Raw genomic sequence first — 12,622 nt, 5'->3', positions numbered from 1 at the left:
ATTTCTTTATAATACGAAGAAAGCATCAGTCGCATTGTACATTAAGAATTTTATGAGAAAGTTAATTAATCCTAATGTCCAACGATTAATTTTGTTCATTTTTTTTAAGCCAATTTCGTTTCAATCTTCTTGCAATAACGTTCACGAGTCGACGCACAATCGATCGAAGATTTCGAAAAGATTCGAGGAATACGGGGGGGAAGGGTAGTATCGAAAAAATCGCATCGATGGTAAGATGTCGTTGAAATGCAAGTCGTTTCGAACGTCTCCAGCGAAGGTAATCGGATACGGAACGCAGAACTCCTTGTACCTTGCGAGCAAAATCAAATAGGACGTACGTCGACGTGAATTTTTTTCATTCTTCTTTTGGCGCTGAATTCGTTGTCTTTTCTTACATTTGCTAATATAAAATTACGGTTCATCGTAGACGATTTTCCAAACAAATGACAATAATTGTATTTATTACGATAGATGCGACCGAGTGGTGAACAGTTTCTTTGGTCCCCTCGTTGGAAAGTTCAGAACGCGAGTTTCGTACATTCCACATTTTCTTTTGCGCCTCGCGTTTCGATCGTGGTCGTTCTCGTTAGGAAAACGACCGTTGGACAAAAAACCGAATATAAAGTATTTCAGGGAGCGTAAATCGGCCCGAAACCGCATCCACGCGTTTCCCAGAGAAATCGAGCGGTCCGTCGCATCCTGCGATCTATCTTCCGTGGCTCGGGTCCGATCGGTTCTCCTAGATCGGCTCTCTTATCGGCGAGATCACAGACGAAAGAGCAACGTTTGTAAGAGGTGAACGGGTCGGTGAGATCTCGGGGCCCTGGGTACCCGAGTGGTTGGCAGGCTTGGGCGCGCGTGGCCAGGGCCCCTCTTATTACCACGACAGGCTGTCTCCCCGTCGTAAAACCCTGCTATATGTAAGTGCCGCGTGTGCGCGATGAGAGTCGGTACGTTGATGCAAGGATCGTGGGTGTCGGTCCCACGCGTCTAGGTGGGGCCCATACTCCCGGTGCCTCGGCGCTCGTGTTCACCGTCGTTCCGTCTCCGTCGCCGGGTCGTCCGTCTTTTTCTTTCGCCTTCTTTCCACGCTCGTTTCTTTATCGTCCCCTCTCGGTCCCGCTTTCCGGGGGCCCGGGTTCCCCCTCCCCGTTCCCCTTGGTCTCCGCGTCGCCGCACGACCACCCCGCTTCACCCCTCTCGGCGTTCTCTCTCTCTCTTTCTCTCTCTCTCTCTCTTTCTCTCTCTCTCCCCGAGAGAGGCCCGGTCATTACATATATGGAAGGCGGAGGTAAAGTCTTCCAAACGCGATCCAAACGAGTCTCCGCGAGACGCATCGTGAGCTCATGAGAAAAACATCCTACTTCGCCCGTGAGTCGGACCCGCTACGATCGGTACAGAGGACCACGGGGGCCCGAGGGCCCCTCGGGCGTCGCGAGGGTGGGAAAAATAATAACGCGAGACGCGCTCGTGGGAGCTCTCGTTGTTTTCCGAGACCGCGTACGCGTGCACGTACGCGTGCACGTCCGCGTGTGCGCGTTTCGGGGAACGCGTGGCCGCAAAGGTCGGGTGGGCGGATCGAAATTACGGAGAGGAACGCGATGGATTCGAGTTTAACGCCGCCGTTAACGACGAATACGGAGTTAGGATAACGTTCCACGGACGACGCGCCACAAAGATTCGACCGCGCGACGCGCTCGATAATCGTCCGCTCACTCGATACTCGTGAGAGGAAACTTTCTTTCACCGATACCGGCGAAGAGAAGAGGACGCGATCGAACGCGAGTCCCCGCGTGCACGTATCACCCCCGTTTTCGGAGTAGGTATCGCCCGGATCGAATCGCGCTGGTCTTCGAGCGCCGACCATGATTATTTTTAAGATCGACGCCGGGAACGTGACACCGTAACCCGTAATACCGAGACCGCGGACAACCGAGGAAGGTGGACCGAATAATTTCGCGGACGCAAGGTGTTAATTCGGTGTTCAGAGCGACGAAACAGCCGCGATACGTGAAAATCCCGGTCTTTACCTCGGGACGACTCGGTTCTCTTCGTGGAAACGATTCTCCGATCGGGCGTCCCCTCGGAGCGGATGGTTCCTTAAACGAGGACCGGTGAGTTCCCTTTACGGAGTTCCTTTTACGGATGAATAGTTCATCCAGTCCCTGATTCAGGAAATAGTAATGTTCTGAGAAGTAAAAGTAATGGCAAAGGGGGAATTAATCAGAATCTTGTATCATTTATTCGTGGGAATGCTATATCAGGGGCCTCAATTATTAGTGGGATTGTTCAATTTCCAAATCCTCGAGTTATGAATGATACAACTATAAAAAAGATTATTACAAAAGCATGAGACGTTACAATTGAATTATACATTTGATCGTTATTGATTCATGCCCCTGGACTTCTTAATTCTATTTTTAATGAATTTCCATATTCCGTTTCCAGTACTCGGGAAAGTTACGAAATAGTAGCAAGTTGTCCCGAGCAAAAAATACTTTCGTTCGATTCGGTTAATTGGAAACTTTTTATGAAAAAGTTTGACCGCGAAGTGGAAGCTCTTAAACCGAGGTCTACCGAGTTCTATTTGCGAAGAATTTTGAATTTTCGTGTTTCGTTTCTAAAGCTCGGGGATCGATGAAATTGTGAAATATTAAAAAGTCTCTCGAGTGTGGAAAGATACAACGGTGGTTCAAATTGGGAAACTTTCAACCGTTTGTTTATTTCGGCCAACCAGAGATCTTTTATTATCGTTTGGAATTCTATTTGCAGAGGGTTACGAATTTTTCGTGTTTCGTTTCTAGAGCTTCCGGATCGAGAAAACTGTCTTTTACCAGGAAATTGTTCAAGCGGCGGAACAGGTAGCACTTTTCGTTCGAGTGGAGGAAAAGGTACAACTTCTCGTTCGAGTAGCGGAAAAGGTCCAACTTTTCGTTCGATTCGACTCGCTGGAAACTTTTTATTTTAAGGATACTTTATTTATTTTTACAAGTTTTTCTAACGTCGAACGGGAGACCAGAGACGTTTCAACGACCGACGATTAAAAGAAAAGTAACCTTCCTCCGATTACTTCGATCGTGATTTGTAAAATTTACGAAACACGAGTCGAGAAATCGAGCCCTACAACCGTGCTCGAATTATCTCGGTTCAAGGAATAACTATTTAACATAATGTATCGATGAAGATCGATTCGCGGATGCAGTGCGCAGCTTGAAGTTTTTCTTTATTTTCATTGTTATTATTACAATCGAAGATGACCAGATACAACCACTCGTAAAAATAAAACTCCTTCCATCGACCTACCGCGAATCGCTGTCACGTCTACGAAGTAATTTTCGGATAAAAGTCGAACACACGAAAAGATCCAAAAAAAAAAAAAAAAAAAAACGAGACGAAACGAACGACGCGTTTATTGCGCTTGGATGTAATAAAGAACGAATCGTACACTTCGTACACCAGGAACTACGTTCCTAATTCTCGCAGGCTGGCTCGTTCTCGATGTTACCGAGACGTTTCCAGCGGAGCGAGTTCTCGAGTGGAAGAAAAAGGATACTTTTCTACGCGAAACGAGAAAGGTCGACGACAGCCCGCGTTATCGACGGGCCTTCCCCTATTTGGTCTTTTTCGGGCGGAGGGTTTCGGGCGTCGGTATATAGCGGTATAAGCGTATGCAGATTGCTGGGTGGCGGCGTGTCCCCGAACTTTGCGTGCAAGATTATACACTTCGGGACGAGATTCCAGGGCGTAAAAGAAAGAAAAAAAAAAAAAGAAAAAGAGGTAGATGCGAGAACCGTCCGTGGGGTGGGTAGGAGGGGATTTCTGGATTCTGACGCCGGCGGAGTGTAGCCGATATTAATAACGCGACATGTGTATCGGGTCTCTGATACTTGGATGCTTCCGCGCGGCGTGGCGCGGTGCACCGGCCTTTCTCCCACAGTCTAGCTCACCGATGCGTTTTACGTGTTCTCGTGCTCGCCCCGTGTGGGAAGAGAAACGAACGGTATCCTTATCGAGGCCCCGACGTATTTCCCCCGAGAGACGTGCTACGCCTCTAATCGCTAATCTTAATCGTCGACCTATGCGTCCACCTTTTGAAGAGATTCCAACTCCACGAACGTTGTTTCGTACGATGCTATTGATCCGAGCTACCCGGACGAGTACTCTAGGGGTCTGTACGGAGGGTGGGGGGAGGGCCCACGGACCCGACTAGAACCGGATAAAGTCGAATACGTGTACTCCGCGCGACGCGATAAGATTACGAATAGAGAATCGACAAGGTTCCGCGCGTCTTTCAACCGCGAAGGAAAAAAATGTCCCGAACGAACGCGTGACGCACACCCTTAGCGGCGAATCGCGATAATTGCTCGTTACGATCGCTCGAAGAAAGGATCACGCGTACGTTTACTCGGTAAACCGCGACAGAGTGCGTACAACCATCAGAGTGCACCGTTGTCCGTTGTAATGCAATTTTTTAACCCAACGGATCTTTCTCGCGCCGTGGATTCTTTTTAACTGTACGTGCGCGCAGAGTCTTCATATGGGCGACGAGAGACTTTTTATTGTTCAGTAGCGAGTGGAAGAAAAGGTATCGAGGAAGAAATAAACATTTCGAGGATCGTATCTTAGCTATCGTTGTTAATGATAATCGCACGGTACAATTTGTTACAAGAAACAGCAGACAAATTATTAGATAGATAGATAGATAGTTTTGAAGCGTTTGGAAAAATTTTCACAAGCAATCGGTGCACACAATGATAGAATTCGATCGTATATCGAAGCTTGACTTTTCATCTCTTGGACTCTCACTGTCACGGGTTCTTAATCGATTGACCAGTTTACGAACTGTATATAATACAATTTTTTACATACGGTACGGATAAATCTGTGACACGTTGCCACGACACGGTGCATCGTAAGTAACGTTTAACGATTCTCGGTTTCGAGAATCCGCGTCGATTGAAAAATTCGATCAACCGCCGTTGCGCCGCGAACCTGGGCAACATCGTTGTTCGCTGGACGGTTTCGCCGGGGCAAACGTACTTTCCTAACAAAAGTTAGAAAAAAAAAAAGCGGGGCACCGCGATAGATCGCGACGGGTAGAAATAAAACGGAGGAGAACGGTCGAGAGGAGGGCCAATGCGCGTCGTGGAAAGATCCTTAGACCAGCGAGCTCCGCGTTTTATTATTGATAGTTACACGACCGCGAGGCCAGCGGGGCATGTACGAAATTAATTTCATACACGGAGTGAGTCCCAATATATTCGACGCGGATAGTGCATAAATCAACGATCGAATGCATTAGCTTCTCAAAGGGCCACGCGATTATAGCGTTTAAAAGCGCGTGGTTTTGGCGCTCCCACGGGAACCACCGCCGCCGCTCGCGCTCGCGCTCGCGCTCGCGCGCACGCGCGGTAGAAAAAGGGACACGGGGGTTCCCCGGCGGTGGATTCGAAGCCGTGGAAAAAGGACGAAGAAACGGTGCTTCGCGGTCCATTCGCGCCCACGCGCGCGAATTAAAGAACCTCGAGGATAACGCGGAGGAGTAGGGGACGACCGGGAACGGAGAAAAGGAGGAACGGACCGGTGGAAGCGAGACGGGGAAGAATGGGTTACGGAAAAAACGTGTGTCGGAGACCACCGCCGGCAAAACTGAAAACCATGGAAACGTGTGGGACGTGGAATTTGCGTCGTGGATCGACTCCGTGAGAAATCGACCACTTGGAGAACATCCTGGCGCCACATCGACGTTTTTACCCGGTTCGAGGAGTCTCCTTTCTTTCCTTCTTGCTTTCTTTCTTTCTTTCTTTGTATCTTTCTCGCGCGGACGCGTGCGCGTGAGCATGCGCATACGCGCGCACGTGAGCCCGTCTCGTTAATTCCACCTCTACGGAAGATACACGTGTGTAATTGATACGACGGTATTTCGTATCGCGTGAAATACAGTGTAAACACCGATAGAAAGACGGCGTACGGGCCGATCGACAAATATATTGGGCGTGTATGCAAATACGAGCGAGCCGCGGTGAATAATCCGCGGGACGGATAATTGCCCGCGGGCCCGCGATATTCTACGCCGGAGATCCCGACAACGGAGTTTCTCTCTCTCTCTCTCTCTCTCTGGCAATCTCTCGGGACGCCTACCTTTGACATTTTATAATTCTATGCTAATTAAATCCTCGAGCGTTATCCTTCGCCAAGACGATAAAGTGAGTTTCGACGTAGCTCACACGGATCGTCTCGACCGTAAGACGTTATCGTGCATCTCGTGAAATTGTTCGTTGTACTCCGTTGACAAAAATTACTCGAGAGTAAGATTCATAGTTCTTGCGAATGCCGGTTAGCGGAGTCGAGGGTCCTATGAATGTGTTCTCGATGATCCGAAAACTACCAGAGGACTTGTTTCGAGTCGTGCGCATCGACAACGGCGGATACCAGGAAGCGGATAACTCGAATTCGCGATCTTCGATCGACGAGGTCGTATTTGAAACCTCGATGTCCACGAGTGCTACGCGGAACTCATTTTGAATGTCTAACTCTGAAGCGGAGGATCTACAACTTCTGGAGTCCAGAATCTTGCGACGAACCAGCTGTTCCAAGTCTGAATCTCTTGCAACGATGGATACCGAGAGTCAGGTAACTCGATCGATGGAGTTACAGGCAAAAGTCACTGTACCCGTACTCTCTGAACTCACATTGGTCGTTCATCCTTCTCTGAAACGGAGGATCTGCAACCTCTAAATCGTATCTCAAACAAACGCCAAGATTTGTATTCTCGATGGAATTGCGTATGAAACTCTAGCGATAAAAATGACCCAAGAGTGTACATTCTTGCAATCGTTGGACCTGGAGTCGAGGATCTCACAACGAGTGATCTAATTGTTCCAAGTTGAATCCCGTGATATTGGCGGATACTATTGTGTCGTTTGGAAGGTCTTTTCGTTTTCCAAAATGGAGAATATATAATTTCCAATGGAGAAAAAAATCCTGTTCCATTTTCACCAAAAAAACAAAATGAGTTTCCGAACAACCCAATAGAAAATGGGTAACTCGATAGTCAGCTATATCGATAGAGTTCGCGCGAAAATTACGTTAGAACAGCTAACCGTTTACCGCGAAGGCGTGACTTAGTGCCCGCGAAGGCGTGGCTCGATGCCCGCGTAGCTGTTCGCCCGCGCGAGAACCGAGTCGGACGCTCTACCCGTGTCGAGCACTTCGCGCGAATCCTTTTCGTCGTTCTTAGAAGTTAGTCATTAAAACCGATGAGATTTATCGCGGCGTGCTCGCGATTACGACCAGAGAACCACTCCGGTTCCAAAAACCATTCGGTATCCGCGTCTCACGGACGAAACCGGGCCTGGATCGTTATCGGATGATTTTTTACGAGACGTACGGAGAGAGCCGGAACGGTAAGGACCTCCAATGATCCCGGCTCAGTTTCACAGGGCGCTGTCCCTGGGAAGATTTCCTTTTCCACGCTTCAAAGAGCACGCCCGAAATCGTTATCGCGAGCGCGGCAGCCGAGCACGAGGCTTCTTTTCGCGCGGAGTTTCCAGGAAAAATGACGCAATCCTTTGCTCTCTTTCTCGGTTTTTCTACGCGGGCACGGTATACGATCCACCCTCTGGAGGAAAGTTGGGTAATTCTGGCTACACGCGAGCGAGAAATGCGATAAAATTTGAACGAGTTACGCGTTTATTGGTTTCCCTTTCCGTTGAACGAGTGCTCGAAGTTTTTCCACCGTCGCGATCGAGAAAGCGTAAGTTTACGTCCGCGACAAAATTGAACTCTTAAAACCCAAGGGGATCGTTTCGTTAGGGGAAACGTTTCTCTGTCCGTCGAGATTAATTTTTCTTCGCGAAAGAGACACCGAAACATTGGAATCGATGACAAATTTATTTAAAAGTAAAAAATGTAATCTCTTCGCGTTCCCATTTTTTTAAATTTCGTCTCCGCGAACAAGGTAGCCAAACCCGAAGAAAGCAACGTTGAAAGCTGGTTGCTGTTACCCCATCGTTTCGATCGGTATTACCTCGCGTTCGTGTATTCGAGGTACCGAATTGAATTTACATATCATCGAATTTAAAATTTAAGAATCATCGATTCGCAGTTTATTCCCGTTCCAAAATTACGTAGCTCCTCAAGGCCCAATTACAATTTTCATCTCCGTTTTCAACGCGATCGAAGTCGCAAGTAATTGAAGTCAAGTATCACCGAGAACCGTACGCGAGTTCGAAAATGGAAAAATTTCTCCATTCGACGCGATCGATGTTCACGATTTCTCCCCGTTCGAAAATCGCGTAGCTTCTCGAAGCGCAATTACATTCTCAACTCCGTTTACAACGCGACGAGGTAGCTCGCGACCTTTCGCATCGAGCGCGTCGAAGAAACGAAGAAAAAAATAATTGTTTTAACAACGCCTGTCAATTCGAGCGGTTCGTTACGTGAAACCTTCGAACGAGCCGGTACGTTCCTCGTCGAAGAAGGAAATTCTTTGTACGCGTTCCGGCGTGTAGAACGAACCTTGGCCACCGCCAATTACACCGTGACTAATGCCCCGTGGCCGCGGGCAACTTTTCGAAATTCGTCGAAATAAAAATCGGTAGACCCACCGAGGAGATAATTCGTCGGGCCCGCGAATATTCCGTACACCGTTGTATATTCTAAGACCGGCATTTTTCACGGGCGTTGAATCTCGGCTGCGAAACGGCCGAGGGATCAAATTGACGCGCACCTGTACGCCGAATTAGCATATCTTCGTTTCGAGAAAGGTAATACGGGGAAAAAAGAAGTCGAAGAGAAAAAGACGCGCGCGGCCGTACTCGCGGGGAGTCGGTGGACTTTCTCGACCTTATTCGCTCGCTGCTCGAAAAGGCAGAAAGAGCGGTAGAGTGGAGCCAGCAATGCGCCTCGTTGACGTTCCGCTTCGCGAAACACTTGGAAACATTTTCGTCCCGGCGACGTATTTCGTATCCCTCCGCTCCAACCTCGCCCCTCCCCTATCCGCGTTCGAATTCCCGTTGCGGTTGTATTCCTACCCGAAGATTAATCAAGCTTATTAAATTAATTGCCAATTAGGAGACTCTGCGAACCTTCCGATACACGAGGCTTACGGCCACGGTCCGGCTGGGATTTGATGTCCACGATAAAACAAAGATTCGATGCCCGTATCGAAGGTGTTTACGGCTTATAAAGCGAATGGGGAGCTCGGTAGGGGAAGAAAAAATGGAAACGTCGATGATGGAACGCGAACGGTTACGGTCGGGATGAAAATGAAACTCGCGGAAGGATCCCCCCTTTCTTACTCTCCCTCTCTCTCTCTCTCTCTCTCTGTTTTCGTTCGCGCGCCTCCGTCGTTATTTCCGGGATTATTAGTCGAAGAGTTTCCAACGACGAATCTCGAATGGCCGTCGTTAAATTAAGCATCGGAGAAAGATGGGGAAAAAGCGAGGCGACCAGAAACGGGGACATCTCTCGTTTTTATCCCCGCGTGCGAATCGTCCCGTCGATGCAACAGCCCGGGGGAACAGCTGCGAACGTATCGCGGTGAACTAGCACGGAAACGGGAACGCGCGATAAATTATGCAAATGTGGAAGGGTCACGTACGGACAATACGGTGTCACTCGAACGATACCGGGACGACATTAATGAAATAATAACGAAGCGGTCTCGGTCGTTTTTCACGCGAAAGCCGCGCGCCGTCGCCGCACGGACGATAACTTTCTTGCTAATTATGAAATAGTGATACGAGCGCGGTGCGCATATAAACATCGTAACACTCCGAAAAACACGAAGCCAATTATCCGCCGCCCGGTGAGAACGGACGTACGCCCTCTCGTAAAGCGGTCGCCGTGCGAACGCGCAACGAACAACGAGCAAAAATCAACAATGGGGACCCGGCCCGGGACCCCCTAGCTGAAACAATGCGTTACACGATACGCCATTAAAATTTTCTAAGCCCCCCACCCCTTCCATCTACAAAGCTCCTCCCCCGCCCCCAACTTCTTCCCAGAACCGTAATTTGTATTCCTCGTCGCGCCGGGTTTCTCCTCCGAATCGGCCACGTACGTAGGCACCGGTAACGAAGTTTTCTTTTTTCACAATTTTACGATTACGATTTCAACGCGTACCCAACCAACCGGACGGAGGAGTGTCTCTCCGTTGTGGACGATCATCGGTTAAGAGTATTCAAATATATCGAAACTGTTTAAAGTGGAAATTAGAAAAATGTCGGGGAGTTGTTTATCCGGATCAAATGTGTAAAATTCTGACCGTTGATATTGATATGGGAAGTATTTAAATGTGTGCAAATCCTCGCGAACTATGTAAGTTGAAAATTGGAAAAATATTGGAGAGTATTTATCCAGCACAACTGTATAAAATTCTGACCGTTGATATTGATCTGGAAAGTATTTAAATGTATATAAATTCTCGTAAACTATGTAAGTTGAAAATTAGAAAAATATTCAAGAGTATTTATCCAGCGCAACTGTATAAAAATTGAACCGCAGATTTGATCCGGGAAGTATTTAAATGTGTATAAATCTTCGTGAACTATGCAAGTTGAAAATTAGAAAAATATTGGGGAGTATTTATCCGGAACAACTGTATAAAATTCTGACCGTTGATATTGATCCGAAAAATATTTAAATGTATACAAATCCTCGTAAACCATGTAAATTGAAAATCAGAAAAATATTGGCAATTGTTTATCCGTGTCCCATTAGGCAGAACTGTTTAGAAATGTCCGACGTTCGATTACGATTAATCGACGATCGTAAGAATATATCGCGTTCTTTGTAACGATATAAGCACGAAGAACGAGTACGGTACAGTGCACGAGGAAGAGAATTACGGCCAACGTGTTGAATTTAAACCTAACCTCGATGTAAACGATCGCTCATAAACGATCGTCTTGTCTACTCCTTCACTCGCTAAAGACGCATTCGTTCCTTTTTTTTTCCCCGGTCAGAATTTACGAACCGCATAGTTTCTCGTGCGTGACATTTAATTCGTGCTCTTTGAATGTTCTCGTAATTCTTATCGTTGTAAAACAAACGTATCAAAGCGTGGCATTATATTACGTTGACTTTAGTGCCGCGACTTTGAGCCTCGTTCCTTATAATTAAATCGTTCGGTAACGTTCAAAGCTCTCCCGCTAATTAGCAAAATTCGACCGAACGAGTCGTTAAAATGACATAAAAGAACAGAATGTAGCCATAAAGAATACTCGATTGCATCGAACGACGTATAAATTAGCCTCGTAGTAGGAAAAATCTGCACGTCCTTGGAGCACGCCTTTGCAATAGGAGAGGTTTAAATCCTCGACGATAACGACGTCTAATTTCGAAATTATTTTAAACGCGGCAAAATATGCGAGCAAGTACTATACGTGTCGGGATACGTTATTAAACCATTCGCATTATTAACGTACATATACCCGCGTTTATATTACGAGCGAATAGCGGTGATCGCGAATAGAATAACACGGTTGAATTGCGTTTTTCAAATTTTACATTCCATATTTAGAGAATTCCCCCGATTTATTGCTAAAATATACGAACCGTGCACCGCGACTGAATTTTCTAATAATAAAAAAAAGGGGCAAAAATAATACCCTACGAAAACCCGATGTTCGACGAATCACCGAATCATTAAGTCTGTAACACTTTTCGAAACGTTTTTATTTAGATTTGATAAAAAAAAAAAAATTTTTGCGACGAAGGGGATATTTTTCATTCTTTCGTGCGACGCAAATGGGTTAACGTCGTTGGATCGCGTCGCAAAAAGGCTGAGAATCCGTGTAAAGTAACGCTAATTGTCAGCCGTTCGAATAATTTCGGCGATTAAATTTTGGCAATAATCAGTATGAGGCGAACGTTCCGCGTGGAAGATATGCGCCCCGTTCGCTACCATAATCGGCAATTTTCGAGCTCGTGCTTTCCTTCCGTGAAAATACACGAGCGTTTCGGCGGCGAAGCAGTGACGGGGCCCGCAATTTCGGCACCGGGGCCCATTAACATTGTTACGCGGGTGGCGGCGTTGTCCGGCACGAGAACCATAAGATCGCTTGACTTTAATTTTAATTTAAAATCGTTGCGTCCGACGAAGAGGACCACCTACGATCAGTAAGGAGGTCCGTCTCTCGCTCGCCGAGAAGAGAACTCGCCGCTGAACCAACCGGACTGCTGCTAGCGGTTCACTTGGATTTCGAACACGACCAACGGCTTAGAGTTCAACTCGAGTCGATCGACGAGTCGAAAACAAAACAAACATCGTCGAATTTGTTCGTAGCGTGGAACCAGCGCGGTGTACAGGGGACGCGACTAGCGATGAAAACAAATCTCGAAACAACGAACGCGAAAAGCGTACAAACCCCCGTATTTGTTTCATTTCCTATAGAGAAATCTCGAACGACGAAGAAAGCTTACAAATTCCATTACTTTTATTTCCAATTGAACCGTACGTCGAATCTACCGCGAATCTTAAACGAGGGAAGCTTGAAAATTCTACTTCCATTTTCGTCCTAATTTTCCACGAACGTGAACCCGTATCGATATTGCGCCTCGTATAATTTTTCACGGCGAAACGTAACAAGAACCGCGACGAAAGACGCGTAACCGT

The 12,622-nt window shown here is 47.2% G+C and overlaps 1 protein-coding gene across 1 annotated transcript in view; it reads left to right on the top strand.

Moving 5' to 3' along the window:
* LOC143144669 (uncharacterized) overlaps positions 1 to 12,622 on the top strand; it is a 68,922-nt gene that overhangs the window by 32,568 nt on the left and 23,732 nt on the right. The window lies entirely within an intron of this gene.

This window comes from Ptiloglossa arizonensis, chromosome 3 (assembly GCF_051014685.1).
Source record: "Ptiloglossa arizonensis isolate GNS036 chromosome 3, iyPtiAriz1_principal, whole genome shotgun sequence".
Classification (NCBI taxonomy): Eukaryota; Metazoa; Arthropoda; class Insecta; order Hymenoptera; family Colletidae; genus Ptiloglossa; species Ptiloglossa arizonensis.
The sequence above is the reverse complement of the archived record's forward strand: the minus strand, read 5'-3'. Positions and strand labels throughout refer to the sequence as shown.